Raw genomic sequence first — 17349 nt, 5'->3', positions numbered from 1 at the left:
AACAGATTTTCTTCTCTTTCTCTTTTACTCTTTTATGCTCTTGCTCTGTCAAACATTTTTTTCTGTTTTGTAGCTAAACTCAGGTAAAGAATTTTCTCTTTTTCTTTCTCCTAAAGCTCAGGTTTATGTTCAACAAATTTTGATTTTTTTAGGACTTTTTTATATATGTATGTATTAAATTAATTTGTAAGGTATTATATTTGAATTTAAAGGTACTTAGGCTACATATGGTGTGAAGAATAGGGAAATTTTTTTGTAAATATGCAAAATCGCGAAACTAGTAAAACCATAGGAAAATAGGTGACAAAAATGCAATTTTTCCATGTTCTGCTAGTTTGCTTATTTCTGCTAGCTTTGCACAGTTTTATACCAATTTTTTGTTGGTTTGCCATTTTTGCTAGTTTTCCACTATTTTCCACTAATTTTCCTGTAGTTTGCTGGGTTTTGCTAGTTTTCCTCTATTCTCTACCAATTTTTCGCTGATTCATTGGTTTTTGTTGTCTTCCACCGATTTATTGTGGGAAAATGTTGGATTTGATAGGAAAAAAAAAAAGCATTTGTTTTTCCAAGACTGCTAATGTATTTATATTAGTATTATTCATATTTATAAATTTATCAATTTATTTCAACATTATTTATTTATTTTTTTATTGAAATGGAAGATAAGGATATTGTCATTGCTGTTTTATACGATGAAACATTTGTGAGAAATGATGGTGGTTTTTAGAAGTATCAAACTAGTAAAAATAGAAGGGTTTCTATCAAGAAAAGATGCACACAATCGGAGTTAGAAGATGAGATTTTTAATTCCATTAAGATAGATCGAAATGAATATTTGATAAAACTAAAATAAATATATGGACAATATGCTGAAAAGTTGGATCCTATAGAATTAGTAATCATAGGGATGTGAAATACTTTCTTCAAGAAGAAGGATTTAAGGAATGACAATAATACGACCTCCATTATATGCTAAGGTAATTTCCAAAGTTGAAAAGGTATCTAGAAAAGTTCATGAAACCGCCTTTGCTTCGGATGACGATAATACGACCTCTATTATATGTTAAGGTAATTTCCAAAGTTAAACAAGTATCTAGAAAAGCTCATGAAACCGCATTTGCTTTGGATAATGGGAGTAATCATTTATCCTTCGAATCTCAACCTATTGAGGCTACACTTCATGACCGTGTAGTTCCTGAAACTCAATTGAAATATGAAGTTAATGTCCATAGGCCTTGGACATCATTTAAATCGATGAAGGAGTTGATGTTGGAGGTGATTTGCTGAGCAATTTTATGACCAAGAATATGAACGGTTGCATAATATTAATAAAAGTATAAGAACTACAATATAGAAGGGGATAATTTTAGTATTCAGTTGGATGATATTGATTAGATGATGTAGAATTTGAATGTGAGTTGCAAGACGATAAAAGTGATATGTATCACGAAATGAATGACAAAGGAGTTCATGATATTAGGGCTCATCGTGCTACAAGTGACCACTTTTTATCAAGCCATTGAATTAGTTCTATAGCCATGGTTTCATCAAATTTTACACACTGCAAGAGTATTGTAATTGGACAGATATTTCATAACAAAAGTGAGTTACATAATAAATTAAGTATTCATTGCACGTGTGCAAATAAAGAGTTTAAAATGACAAGGTTAACTACACAACAACATGAGGTTGTGTGTTTGGAAAATACTTGTATGGTTTTTGCGTGTGACCAAATTGTAAAATGAGAAAATCTTCACTGTAAAAAATATTTAATAATGCAAAGAAATTTAACATGACTTTCGACAAAAATATGGGTTGAATATAAGCTATAATAAAGCATGGAGAGATAGAGAATATGAACTTAACAGTGTTAGGAGATCTCCTAATGAGAATTTTGCTAAATTACAAGCCTATTGTTATAAGTTAGAGTCAAAGAATCCTGGGACTCTGACAGGTATAAAAATCGACAATGCTAACCATTTTGTATTTTTTTTTTTTCATGACAATTGGAGCAAGCATTAGGGATTTATATCCCACACAAAACTTGTATTGGATGTTGATACGACTACTTTGAAAGGGAAATACAAAGGATACATATATATTGCAGTAGTCATGGATAGCAATGAGCAAATATATCTTTTGGATTTCGACATTGGAGATGGAGAGAACAAGCAAGCATATACTTGGTTTTTCTAAAATCTTAAGGATGCTATCGAAGATTTCCTAGATTTGGTGTTTGTGAGTGATAGACACCCAGCTATTAAAAAGTCAATATGCAAAGTATTTTTCAATGCATACCATGGCCTATGCCTGTACCACATAAGTAGAAATATTAAGGCTAACAAATATGCAAAAGATGATAATACGATAATACAGTGTTTCTTTCTCACAACTAAAACATATTTAGTTGAGGATTTTGAGTTTTATATAAGGAAAATTGAGAGGAAAAAAAAAAAGGATTGCCCAGTATACCAGAGCTTGTAACCCTACTAAATGGGTTGTTCTCATTCTCCACATAAAAAGTATACTATTTTGACCACAAATATTGCAGAAGCATGAATGTTATTTTGTTAGATGATAAAAAGATACCAATAATATCATTAATTGAGCACATACGGGCTTGCTACAAAGGTGGTTTATGAACAACAAAATGCAAGTGCAAAATTGACAAAGTTTGTAACTAAGTTTATGGAAAATGAACTCAAACTCTGAAATTTTGAGTCTATCAAGTTGAGTGTGAAGGCCGTTAATATGTATGAGTTTTTTTTATGGAAGATGGGAGTTTGAAGAGCACAATTAACCTTCAATTAAAAGCATGCTTTTGCAAAGTCTTCGATCCTGATCAATATCCTTATGATCATTGTATTGCTGCTTACAGAGAAAGAAAAATTACTCTTTGTAGCATGCATATCGTGCAGCTTGTGCAGAGTCCATTTACCCTCTTTTAGATGAAAAATAATGGCATCAAGTGATGTGTCAAGTCATATTGTTCTTCCATCGAGATGGACTCATAGGCAAGCTGGTAGGCTAAGGAACTCAAGGTGAAGATGTTATTAAATGTAGATATAGCCGATGCTGTAGTGTTGACATAATAGGTAGAGATGTACGAATCCATTATCTTATGATATATGTGAGAATAGTATACCTAATGGAGATGCTTCGCATTAGTGATTTTTATATTAGTGTGTTACTATTATACAATTTAAGTTCATGTATTTTCAAAATTATGTTGTCTCATGAATATATACTTTACTCCATAGTAACAAAAATTATGTTGTGATAATGAAGTTTTAAAGTTTCACATATGATTGTGGATAATCAAAGTGTTATGTAACTTCGTTAGAGAAATTATAATATTAGTCAAAAATTGTATTTCAATGTTTCATAAACACAATCCTACTACATCCTTTACAAATGAGTGTTACAGTTTGCCAACAAGATCAAAAATATAAAAACCGAATATATCCACTAAATTAGGATTGCTAGGTACCTAAGTTATCAAAATTTATCTAGTATAAACTCCATAACCTATTATCAATAGCAAAAACCTTTCGCAAATCTACTATATTACCTTTAGGTTTTGTTACTACCTAATTCATATATTAAGTTCCTTATTTTAAATCTCTTGAGCATATTTCTTTCTGAAAAATAACATGTCCTCTTGTGTGAAATTTGACGATAGTCTAGCATTCAAAAACTCTATGCATTTGAGCATAAAAATCCCATAGTCACCATTGAAAAAGATTTATTATTACAACAAAACAAAAACATAATTATATCCATATTCAATAGCTAAAATTTAATTAGCAAACATGTGAGTATTGGATTAGTTACCCTTTAGTTTGTTGTGGACAATTTTCCGCTAATGCGCAGGTGAACTCATCAACTAAGTCCACAAAATTCAACCATTATAGAAGCAAGCAAAACGCAATAAATAAGGTGACATGTAGCATAATTTCTTGAAATAGGCCACCCCTTTGTTTCATTTTCCAACCTTATACGAATCATATATAGTAATATATTGCTCTTTAAATCTAGGTATCCTAAAAACCAATGCATGTTTCCCTTATTTAAGATTACTACTAACTGTTAAGACAATACATGAAAAAGTTAAGAAAATAAATCAATAAACAGTGAACATTGAACAGTTAGGTAATTTTGCTTATATATGATTTAAACTTTTCCACGGCTTGAACCCCTTCGTTCGGAGCCCCAAAACATATATTTGCATTTCATCTGGGAACACATATCTAAATGGATTTGTATTGAATTTATATTAGACGTCTTAATATATCCCTACAAGAAAATAAATTATCACAGTGGTTCATTATATAAGAAAATATATATGATACAAAAAACATGCACCCGCCCCTCCCTTCCTAAAAACCAGCATCCATTAGTAAATAACTAAATATACAGCAACCAAGAAAACAAATCACTTATTGAAAATTTACCATCAATCATCTCGAAACTAGGATCAAAGATATCAGGGTATCGATAGGTAAGTACTTGAAATAAATAAGGCATAATTTCCAAATGCTGCAGTAAAATACAAGTTAATTTCAAATTACAACTATAAAAGGTTTAACGGTCATGAAAGTTTAGCAAAACTAATAAATAAAGAATGGAACAGTTGTACCTACATCATGAATTAGCCACTGTTCACTCTTTAGACGTCTATCAAAAAAATCCTTACTAGCACAAAAAATGTCCATTTCCACCTCCAGTGCATGATCACCCATCTTCATATATCAATAAAATTTTTTGACAGTTTTAGTTGATATTGATTTGTATGGGACAAACTTTAAAATAGACAATGGTTGAGGTAAAGTGCATTGTAGTTTTTGACGTATGCATCAAACACTATATGGAGTACGAATAGTAATTATGTCTTTCTATCATGTCTCCCAATTTTTAACAACTGTTTAGTAGCTACTACCATTATAGTATGTCTCCTAGTGAGAAACTTCAATGCAGACACTGTATTGATAATCTCAATATTTTTTCTGTATCATCCAAAACTGATAGAAGTGACTATTTATCAAATAGACATGCTTCCACTTGCATATCAGTAAAGGTGGCATCATGCCCCAACTCTTCTTTCCTTTTATCTCCCAAACCGATATCAGCTTCAAGTTCTGCTCTCCTCCAATCTCCCAAACTGATAGTGCATCACCTTTTCAAATTTGTTCTCCTCTCATCTCCCACAATGGCAGTGGCATTATCTCCTAAATTTGTTATCTTTTTATCTCCTAAACCGGGAGTGTCATCACTTCCAAAGCACCCAAACACCCTAAATCGGGGCTTGAGAAGTCATTATATGGCCTTTGGTTATCATTGTCATCCTAAATGAGTCAATAATAAACACAATTAGTTTTAACAATAAACACAATTAATAAAAAAATATATGAGTCAATAATAAACATAATTATTACCTGAACTCAGACTCGATACTGCTTTGCTCCATCAGCCTATCAAGTTGTTCTCTAATCTTGCAAGCCTTTTAAACATATAGATTCTTAAGTCTTTAACTTCTTAATATATACCAGCCATTTCACCTTCAAGAATAAATAATCTATCTTTCAAAGATAGCCATTTCGCCTTCAAGAATAAATAATCTATCTTTCAAAGATACCTAAACAATCATTATTAATATATTTGATAAAAAAATAAAAAGCAAAATTATGACTTTGTTTCATATCATATAGTAGTGTTAGCATTTTACATGGGAATTGACATTCTTTGGTAAGGCAGATTGTACAACGATCATTGTTTATGCACTTCAATATCCTTATTTTTCTCGTTGAAAATGGTGACTTTATTTGCATTCTATCATCAATCCTTAGATTGAGGTAGCATACTACTCTCAAGTAGAAGTGAACATCTTATTTCTTAATTACACAAAGTGTGCTTTTGGAGAATTCAAATATCCTATGACTATGAGGCTTTGTTTTTTTTGGGACCCACATGTACCATTATGAAACTGATTTGGAAACTTCCATCAAGTAAAGCAATTACGTGAAAGTCAATTATGATGAGATTGTTTAAGTCATGAAATTCATAATTATGGGAATGTTCTCCAGGTAGCATCAATCAACAATCTTTTAAATTGGCCAGGCTTTCAGCTTATTTTAAGATGAATTATTGGTCTTCACTTGCAAATGCAACTTGCAACAGCTAATAAAGCTATCTTAACTTTTTGAAGTTTTGGATGTGCAAAGGCTTTCAGAAATTTATCCATCTTATTCGGCTTTTTTACCTTAAAGCCTTAGCAGCAGATAAACCATTCCAACTTTTGAAGTTTTTGGATTTGCTATGGTTCTTGGAAATTTATCTATCTTATTCAGCTTATTTTTCTTAAACTTATTATTGATTAGATTTTTTTATTCAAAGATATCTATGTGGATGACACATACGCTAATGTTGCCATTCAGAGCTATATTCGCATTACAACCTTTTTCTTGAAGTTGGATGATATTGAAAGTGCTGTAAAATCATCAAGGAATGGGAATCCAGGAATTTAAGCTATGATATTGGCATCTCAAACTTGTTGATTGATGCTTGTTGCAGAAAAAGGTCTTACTGAAAAGGCTAAAGCCTTCTTTTACAAGGTGATTGAAAAGTGGGGAGAGCCAGATGTAATGCAAAGACATGGCATTATTTGGCAACAGGTTATTTTAAACATGATCATATGCAAAAGGCAGCTGAAGCTATGAAAAGAAGAAATTTATGTTGCCGGGTCCATCTGGAATCCGAGCAAGAATTGTTTGGATGCTCGTTTGGAATCATTGAAAGGGAAAGGAGATTTGGAAGGAGCAGGGGAAATTATTAGACCAGTTAGAGATAAGTATGTTTTTTATCTATGGTATTCTAGATAAGATTGTTGAATCATATTAAAGATAGGTAATTGGAACTGGAATATTAGAGATTGTTGAAATTTTAGGAAATGCTATGAATGAAGATGAAGAAACTTCTTACTTCTTAGCTGTGGAAGAGGAAGACTGTGAAAGCAGAAACATTTTTGAAACCAATACAAGATAATTTCTTGAAACTAAAGAAGTGCAAGTCAATGGTGAAACTTTTGTGTAACTAGTATAATATGCTAAAGGGTTAATTTCACTTATACCCCAGGTTTGTCCCTATTTAAAATCATACCCAAAGTTTTGAGATTTCAAAAAGGTACCCTGTTGTTACCCTTTTACGTGACACTCTCTCTCCAAATTGATGGTGTAAAATGTCAAAAAACCCTCACTCAAATTTCCTAAAAATATATTTATATCCTCTACTCATTTAATATATTATTTTTAAAATTAAAATTTTTCATATTTTCTATCTTCTATTTTCTAAAATTTTTATTTTCTGCTGTATACAAATGGAAAAATTTTGTACACTTTAACTAATATTTTTGTTTTTTTCATTTTTATTCTCTCCTTTTTTTCATCTTATTTTTTCTTTCTTTCAAATTTTTTTTTTTACTTATTATTATTTTTCTTTTACCCCTCAACATTTTTTTACATGTAAAATTTCCTTCAATTTTTTTATTTTTATTTTTTTCTAATATCCATTATAATTTATTTATATATTTTGGTTATTGATTTAATTTGTGTATAGAGATCGGAGGCAATTAAAATGTTCAAATACTAACTACTTTTCCCTTTATTATATGTTTCAACAACTAAAATATACAAAAGGGAAAATTTTATTTATTTTTAATTTTTTTACTACTTATTTTTTCTCCCTTTGTTCAACTTCTTTTCAGTTGTCTTCCAATTAATTTTTTCACTTGTTATTTTTTTCTTTAGTATCTTAACATTTCTTTTACATATACATCAGATTTCCATTAAAAATTATTTATTTTCGTTTTTAGTAGTTTCATCCTTTTTTTTATTTTTTTATTTTTTGTTATTTCAATGGTTAAAAATAGAAACTATAATAAACATATAATAAATAGCTTTTTAGTTAGCTTTTTTAACGCATTATTCACAATATATATATATATATATACACATATCAGTATAAAAAATAAAAAATTGAATGTAATTATGTACGAAAATATCTTTAAAAAAATCATCATCTATTTTTTGTTTTTTGTATATACAAATAGGGGATGAATAAGTTACGAGAAAAGATGAACCAAAAAAAGAAATAATAATAATAATATATGAAGGATGAGGAGCAAGAGAAATCCAACATAAAATAGAGTTCTAAAGATTGAAACTAAAGACTGAAATCCGATCAGCAAGATACGATCCCCATTATAATCCAATTTTTGTTTTTGCCTACCTAAAATAAGAGTTAAGACTAAACATATATTTCTATCTGAATTTTCTTCTTCTGCAACTATATCCGTGACAATCTCAAATCTCAACTATATCTAGTCAACAAATTCTTTATAATTTCATTATAAAATTTACAAACTTAACAAATAAACAAATAAGAAAAAAATGCCATAACTCAAAAAAAAAAAATTTAAATTAAAGAAGAATATAAAACTTGCTCTACTTTATGCCAATTTGTAGAGATGAAGAAGTAGAAATCCACAAAAGTAAGGGGAATTTGGCCCAATACCCTCATAGGGAGGAGGTTAACGATTTTTGCCCCTTCATTTGATATCTTTTTTTTTTCTACCCCTCAATATCTATTTTAACCTTAAAACAAAAAAAAATTACTTACATATCCTGTTATATTTTAAACAAAACAAAAATTTGTTTGAGCATGTTAAAGCTGAATGCAGTTGCAAGCTTTGTGAGGGTAACTGTCATATAATCATATGCCTCAAATTGCATATTTGGCAATTGTTGGTAACCCTTTCACCCCTCTAACTTCCATTGCTTTCAAGGCACATTTTCTGTGTGTTTGGTACAAGGATGGGCGATGAAGAATGTAGAGTTGATCCTTGATTGGTGTAGAAGCGTGGTGGAACGTCTCGTGGCCATGCAAAAAACTTTCCTTCCAAAATTGGAATGATTGGACTCTTTCTCCGATCATAAAGCCCCCTGATCCCTTCCTTTGTCTTTCATCCCCCCTGAACAGAATAAGTAAGGCCCCGTTCTTTCTAATTCAAAAATGAAAATAGAGGCGAAGCGCCCAAGTGGCGAAGGCCCCAAAGCAAAGTAATATATAGATGTAGTTTGTATTTCATTCTTTTATTCTGCCATTTTATATCAAAAACCATAAGCCTTGCATGCTCTGTATCCTTTCTCTAGTCATTGTACGTACTAGATTACTCTTGAATTATTGCTTAAATTTCAATTTGATTCTTCAGCGTTTACCGGTAATACATCTAGAACTAGGTCTTTATGTCTAATGAGCAATTTCTATTATTAATCTGTTAAAGAAAAAAGAGAAAGGAACTGACGAAAAAGGAGAGAGAAAAAATAAGAACAAGTCAAATAAGTGGATGGTTTGTAGTGTCGATGTGGGTCAATATACATAGTGATGTGAAAATGCCATCTTCCTTTTCTTGCACTAAAAAGCAATTTCCCACTAAAAAATTGGTTATGAAGCCATTCTCAACTCAAATCATTTATTTTCCCAAAAAAAAAATTGGTTATGAAGCCATTCTCAATTCAATCATTTATTTGTTGGATAAAAGATTATGGGTATATCTACTATGGATCTATAAGTAAAACATTATATTTGTTGGATAAAAGATTATGGGTATATCTACAATGGATCTATAAGTAAAATATTATACTATATTGTTGGATAAAATTACATTTTTGAAATGGAATAAAAATAAATTTTTTTTTTTTATACACTTGAATATTGGAAGATCATATCATCTTCTCAAATTTATCAAGTTTCTTCACCCTCTGCATAGACCTAGCAAACAATGCCAAAAAGACTCCTGCACAATCGTATAAAAACATACACAAACCTAGTTCAACTTCATAGAAAACCAGAAAAGAAATCTTTTATGCCCAGGTCTTAGAAGGTTAAAAGTCTAAAAGGTCACCTGCACCAATGAATGATCCATTAGCAATAACTTGACTGCCTTGGTTGCTTAAAGTGAAAAAAATACGATGACTGTAAACCTTCGGTAATTCCCGATGAAACCGTCGGTAACCAACATATACCCTCTGGAAAAATTACCGAAGGTTTCGTCGGTAGTTACCGAGAGCCCTATGGCAATCACATTTTACCAATTTTTTGGGCCCCACAAGTCCCATAATGTGTGTTAAATGCAAAAACATGCAGAATATGGATTCTAAAATTATCCTAAGGAGAGAAAATCCCAAAATTGGTTAAAAATTTCTCAAATTTTCCAAAAAAATACGATGACTGTAGACCTTCGGTAATTCCCGATGAAACCGTCGGTAACCAACATATACCCTCTGGAAAAATTACCGAAGGTTTCATCGGTAATTACCGAGACCCCTATGGCAATCACATTTTACAAATTTTTTGGGCCCCCACAAGTCTCATAATGTGTGTCGAATGCAAAAACATGCAGAATATGGATTCTAAAATTATCCTAAGGAGAAAAAATCCCAAAATTGCTTGAAAATTTGTCAAATTTTCCAAAAAAATATGATGACTGTAGACCTTCGGTAATTCTCGATGAAAAGGCTATGTTGAATGTGCGACCGACACTACACTACGTAGGTACCTGTGCAGGTGAGGCGTCGGTCGGTCCTAGAAACGGCGGCAGGGGCGCGAGGAGTTAACTCGGTAACCAACATATACCCTCTGGAAAAATTACCGACGGTTTCGTCGGTAATTACCGAGACCCTTATGGCAATCACATTTTACCAATTTTTTGGGCCCCACAAGTTCCATAATGTGTTTTGAATGCAAAAACATGCAGAATATGGATTCTAAAATTATCCTAAGGAAAAAAAATTCCAAAATTGCTTGAAAATTTGTCAAATTTTCCAAAAAAATATGATGACTGTAGACCTTCGGTAATTCACGATGAAAACGTCGGTAACCAACATATACCCTCTGGAAAAATTACCGAAGGTTTCATCGGAAATTACCGAAGGTCTATAGTCATCGTATTTTTTTGGAAAATTTGAGAAATTTTTAAGCAATTTTGGGATTTTCTCTCCTTAGGATAATTTTAGAATCCATATTCTGCATGTTTTTGCATTCAACACACATTATGGGACTTGTGGGGCCCAAACAATTGGTAAAATGTGAAAGCCATAGGGGTTTCGGTAATTACCGATGAAACCGTCGGTAAGTTTTCCAGAGGGTATATGTTGGTTACCGACGGTTTCATCGGGAATTACCGAAGGTCTACAATCATCGTATTTTTTTGGAAAATTTAACAAATTTTCAAGCAATTTTGGGATTTTTTTCTCCTTAGGATAATTTTAGAATCCATATTATGCATGTTTTTGCATTCAACACACATTATGGGACTTGTGGGGCCCAAAAAATTTGTAAAATGTGATTGCCATAAGGGTCTCGGTAATTACCGACGAAACCTTCGGTAATTTTTCCAGAGGGTATATGTTGGTTACCGTCGTTTTCATCGGGAATTACCGAAGGTCTACAATCATCGTATTTTTTTTGGAAAATTTGACAAATTTTCAAGCAATTTTGGGATTTTTTCTCCTTGGGATAATTTTAGAATCCATATTCTGCATGTTTTTGCATTCAACACACATTATGGGACTTGTGGGGCCCAAAAAATTTGTAAAATGTGATTGCCATGGGGGTCTTGGTAATTACCGACGAAACCTTTGGTAATTTTTGAATAAAAAACAAATTGAACGTTGTCATTTTTTAATGCCGTTTGATCGCTTACTTTGTCAGAATTTATCATTAATAATGCTACATTTAGCATGTTATTGGTTGGAACACACATGATTCAAGTTGCCGGATGGAATTGTGGTGATTCTTTTACGACGGTGTACAAATGTCAATTACCGACGATGCATCGGTCATTACCATTGGGCAGTAATATCATCCATGCAATAGTAAGACACATACAAACAACTGAACCAAAAACTGAACACGGAATGATATGTTATCAAAACATACGACAGATGAATTTGACAACAAAAGAACACATAAAACCAACGTCTATTATGCCAAAACACATATTAGCAGTTGAGCTACTAATTGCATTCCCTACTACATTGCATAACACACGAATACCGCATAACATGCCCCCATTGGCTTAATATAGCGTAGAGCAATTTATGGTCCTTCAGTTGAATGGTGCTGTTGGTTGGTAGTGCGATCAAGAGGTACGGCAGCCGAGCATGATCGGCTGCTGTTACCAATCTGTTTGCATCCCCTTCATCTATATTGAAGATGCTCCTCTCCTTGAGATTGAATCCTCTTCTTTCTTGGTCTTCCTGACTGTTTGCCAATCTTAGGTGGAAGTACAAGCTGGTTTATGACATCATCTCGAGCATACCACTGACATTTATCTCCAAGAGGATATATGGTTTCCGAATATGCGTCACAGAGTGAGTCAACTTAGTAATGCACCGAGCAAAGGATATATGGAGAAATATGTCGATGCTTACATGCTTCAATTGCATGGACACAAGGAAATCCATCAATGTCGAATTCCTTGCATGAGCATGTCTTATTTTCTAAGTTGACTACTCCAACGAACATGCCATAGCCAACAATTTGAAACTTGTATAAGTTCAATGGAATAACACGTAAGCCTCTGCCATTATTTGAGCGCTCTTGCATGATATTTTCCAACCAATTAGTAACAAGAGTTTGCATTGCAGCTGCGTTATTTCGACGTTCATACCCCTTGTTGATTAATTCTTCAATCATGTCTGCAAACAAAACAGCTCAAAAACATTACAAACTCTAGTATTGCCCTTCCTCCTCATGATAATTATAGTAGACCATGCCTTCTAACACAAGGAAAAAAAACTGCTAAATTATAACAAAACCAATATAATATTAAACACAGTAATCACATAATAAAAGCATTAAAAGTTAACTAAAGACTATAACTGTGGATATTTAGATATCATAAAACATCAACAGCAAGTAGACTTCTCATATAAAACATTTCATATGTCCCCAAGAAGATAATAATCATCAAATGCGGCTCCTACCATGGACCTACCAATAATCCAAACCACAACAGCTGTGGTCCTTGTGGTCCTTAAAATTTTGAATAGAAACCTAAAGTGAAAGAGCTTCATGATATCATAATATGCTGACAACACAAATACAATTGAGTGAATAATCTTCCACCAGTTCCTTTCACCCTAAAGAGAAAAAAGTTCATCCCACATAACAAATAGCAGGGAGGATTGAGCATTTCTTAAAAATTAACAATGTTTCAGAACATGTGACAAATAAATTGCTTAATTTTTAAAATCCTAAAAACTAGTTATTAAGTGCACAGGAGAAAAAAGGTTCTTAGATAAAGGTGGAAATTCTGTGGTTCAGTAAAATAAAGTAGAAAGCCAACTCCCTGTGTGTTATACAGATAATGAGGATCCATTAATAGTTCCAACCAAGTCAGAGATCAAAATGCCAACTCCCTGTGTGTAGAATGTACAAATATACAACAATGAAAGGAACTCAATGTTGACCTTAATTTGAAGGTCAGCAAATATGAACTGAACAAGAAGAATATAAGTAATAATACTATTGCACTACTTTGACCAATATAGGAGCCAAATGGACCTCCAAAATTCAGAACATCTAAATTTTTTAGTCTAGCTAACGATGAAATGAGGAAAAGCAACATCTAAATTTTGAAGTGCATGTAAATGTTGATATCTATTTGTGCAATTTCAATTGGTTTACTCCTTTTTTCATATGAACACCTTATTTTACATTCATTGTGATTTTGCCTGTTTTCTAATATATTTTCTTGGCTTTTTTCCCCTTAATGTGTGTGTATTTGTCAATACAATAGATAATATAGTGGTGGCTAACTTCCAAAAAGCATAATTGATTCGCAGCCAAACCGAGGAACTCATATAAAATGTCTTCCTTGCATAGCTCCCATAGTTTTCTATTATTATCATACGTTAACCTATCATTGCATCTTTTAACATGAAGTGCAGAGGGAAATGATTCCACAACATCATAACTGGAGTTTGAGTTAAATCAATAAATGAAAGCCCCAATGGACAGTTTAAATCAATAAACATGTATGAGAAATGACTAAATTAGAAGGGGATAAATACAAAAAATATCAACAAAGAAAATGGAGAACAATATTTGTGAAGTATCTCTTTGACACAAGAATAATTTACTTGAATAAAAGATATTAAAGTAATAATAATAATATAAATAAAAATAGAAAGAAAAATGCATGCTGATACAAAAAAATAAAGGAAAAACAAAGTGCATTTACATTGGATATTAAGTGTTATGAAGCGGACGAATGCAAATACTTTAAATCGAAAAACTCATTCATAGAACTCAAAGAAAGGCACTGAAAACAATATCACTAAACAATTCACTTCGTAAACCATGATTAATGCTGCAGAATAACTCTACCCCAGGAAAACTTAACTTGTAGAGCTCAAATCCAACTAAAGCTACCAAAGGAACAGCTGAAAGTGGACTCAAAAACTTGAAGAATAGATATAGAAAATCTAATTAACAACAGCTTCAGAATTCCAATTGTTTGTAGGACAAAACTATTTTGGAGAAAACATTAAAAGGCATCAGTGCAAATACTCAACAGCCTTAACAAATATTTGACAATAGTTTTTGTAGTTGAGTTCTATTACTTCACTTTCCTCTCCATTTTCTTCAATCTATATTCCTAGCCAAACCACTGAAAACCATTCTGAATAGGATCATTACAAAATTGTTCAAGATGGTGATAAACAGGATTGGCACACGTCCTATGTATGCACAATCATACAAAGAAACCAAAAGATATTACGTGTTACTGTTTGCATTTAGATGGAAATTTCAATTTTTAAATAAAGAGAAGCACTAAAACAAAAGTTAACATCACACTGATAGAACATATTCTCTAAATGAATCAAAGAAACCAAGTTAGCCAGGAAGAGTTTCCAATAACCTACTAAACGGGTGGCTAATATTGATTTCGATTTCCCATTTTCAAAAGAAAAAGTCAAAGAGTAGTTTTAAATTCTCCAAGATTCTTCATATGCTATCACCATTAATGCAAGTACCTTAAACATTTTTTAGCACAAGAAGAATTACGTGTATAATGCAATCAGATTAATCCAATCAAACAACCAATATCAACCAGGAAGACCAGATTGTTTATACCTTTATGTACCTTCCAAATTTAGTTCCTTGATCTTTTCTAATAGTGGAACAACAGGCTCTATGACAATATAGATAGCAACCTTTGTCGTATTACCACAAAAAGTTTTAGTATCCATACTATAAAGGAATGATAAAATATTTGGTTGTTTGACCTGAAAAGAACAAATGTGACCTTTTTATACTAGTAGGTATCGCAGAAAAATTCCTTTACAGAAGGCTAGTAACAGAAGGATAAAGTAGCTAGACAGGGAAACAAAACATGTATTAAAGCTTTAGAAAAATAGGCATACTATCAAACAAAATCTATGGACTCTGAAAAAACAACCATGTTGAGTTAATGCTTGATAAAATCAAAAATTTAAACATTTTTTTTCAAAAATATTACACTTAAATTTTATCAGATTATTGGATTTCAAATTTCAAGGATGTGAGAATCTTTCATATCAATTCCCTCTTTGATTTTGATAGGTGTATGTGACAAGAAAATCCACAATGCATCAGTCCGCTAATATCTAAATTCAAAAAAGTAGCAACCAAAATATTGAAAATTGCTAATAGAAGAATATTTAAACCAATCCAAGAAACCAAAGAGAATAAGAACTTTCTCAAGAAAAATACTAACCACATGAAAGAGTAAAACAGATGAGAACTTATAGTTCTGAGGCGCTTTACACCATTACGACCAGCAGCTAAATGTCCATCTTGGGCATTACTTCTAGAAAGAGAAAATATACATATAACAGATCCATCATCCTAAAATACCAATTAAAAGTATATCAACATATCATGTATTTATATATGATAAAATTTTCTTAGATTAGAGGAACTGGAGATTGAAATTCGTAATTGACGTATAGGAAATAGCCAATAATAAGATCTTAGGAAGATCTGAGCATATATAGACACATCCAAGACTTTAACAGAACAGGTTATGGAATAGCTTCACTACTAAAATTTTCTCTTCATTTGTATGAGCAAAAGCATTATATAATTTCTACCACACACACGCAACCCAATAAAACATATCAACAAACAGTTAAAATGCATATGATTTTGGCCCCAAATAATAAAACCCAAAAATAATAGCATTCTAAAAACAAGTTCAGTAATTAATAATTACTATATCCCATGTATAAGATCCATTAACTTAATATTTTCAATTGTAATAATCAACAAAATTTCCAGAACAGCTAATAAAAACAAAAGTAAAAGCAGACCCAAAAAACTGAACGGAACAAAAAGTAAAAGAAGATTTAAGGGGGCTGAATGATCATCGTCACCTGATGAGGTTATTGTTTTAGTTGTCTCAGTGAGTCAGTGAGAAGCAGAGGAATGGGAAGAGTGGTGAGAAGAAGAAGAAGCAAAAGAAGAAGAGGAAGGAGGAGTTTGTTGTAGACTAGCTCGTCGACTCTGAGGCTAAGACCGAGAAAGGCATGACAGAGCTGATTGCTGAGCCTTGGATGCTTCCTCCACTCGCTCCTCCTCCTGAAGGACTCCGATTGTCCCAAAACGCTTCGCCATTCTCTCTCACTTTCTCTTCCTCTTCTTCCTCGTGCTCCGTTTAGGGGAAAAATGACGTAACCTGACATCTTCATTCTTCCTTTTTCACATTTGCAAAGGGTAATATGGGGATATTTGAAAATAGAAGGGTAAAACAAAAAAGGTTGGAAACGGGTGGGTAGTTTTCATTAGAGCCTTTAAAACAAGGGTATTGGGCCAAATTCCCCCAAAAGTAAACACTGATCCAAATGAAGAAGGATGGGTACGTATGAATAAAAAGAAAAAAAAAAAAAAACCCAAGAAAAACAAAACCTAAACTCAAATGAAAAAGAAGAAGAAGAAGAAGAACCATTATACAAGAAGAAGAAGAGGAAACATAGAGAAAGGAGAGGAAACACAAGGAAAAAATAAAATAAAATAAAAAAGGAAGAAGAAAAAAAAAATGAAAACCCAAACACAATTGAGAGGAAGGCGCCACCAAACTTTCTTTTTCCCTTCATTTTATAAAAATAGTAATAATAATAATAATAATAATAATTTTTAATTAAATTAAGAGAAATATTATTATTATTATTATTACTATTATTAAATAATAATAATAATAATTATTATTATTAAATAATAATTTTTAATTAAATTAAGAGAAAAATT

At 31.9% G+C, this 17349-nt stretch overlaps 2 long non-coding RNA genes across 2 annotated transcripts; both read right to left on the bottom strand.

Moving 5' to 3' along the window:
• Nucleotides 1-9614: 9614 nt before the first annotated feature.
• Nucleotides 9615-10015, bottom strand: LOC132799994 (uncharacterized). The gene is made up of 2 exons (XR_009634937.1): nucleotides 9959-10015; nucleotides 9615-9850 (listed from the first exon to the last, which is right to left on the bottom strand). It is a non-coding gene; the product is annotated as an uncharacterized LOC132799994 (long non-coding RNA).
• Nucleotides 10016-11997: 1982 nt separating this feature from the next.
• LOC132799979 (uncharacterized) lies at nucleotides 11998-16735 on the bottom strand. The gene is made up of 3 exons (XR_009634909.1): nucleotides 16479-16735; nucleotides 15821-15951; nucleotides 11998-12755 (listed from the first exon to the last, which is right to left on the bottom strand). It is a non-coding gene; the product is annotated as an uncharacterized LOC132799979 (long non-coding RNA).
• Nucleotides 16736-17349: the final 614 nt, after the last annotated feature.

Source organism: Ziziphus jujuba, chromosome 11, assembly GCF_031755915.1.
Source record: "Ziziphus jujuba cultivar Dongzao chromosome 11, ASM3175591v1".
Lineage (NCBI taxonomy): Eukaryota > Viridiplantae > Streptophyta > Magnoliopsida > Rosales > Rhamnaceae > Ziziphus > Ziziphus jujuba.
Note: the sequence above shows the minus strand (reverse complement) of the source record. Positions and strands in the feature narration are given on the sequence as shown.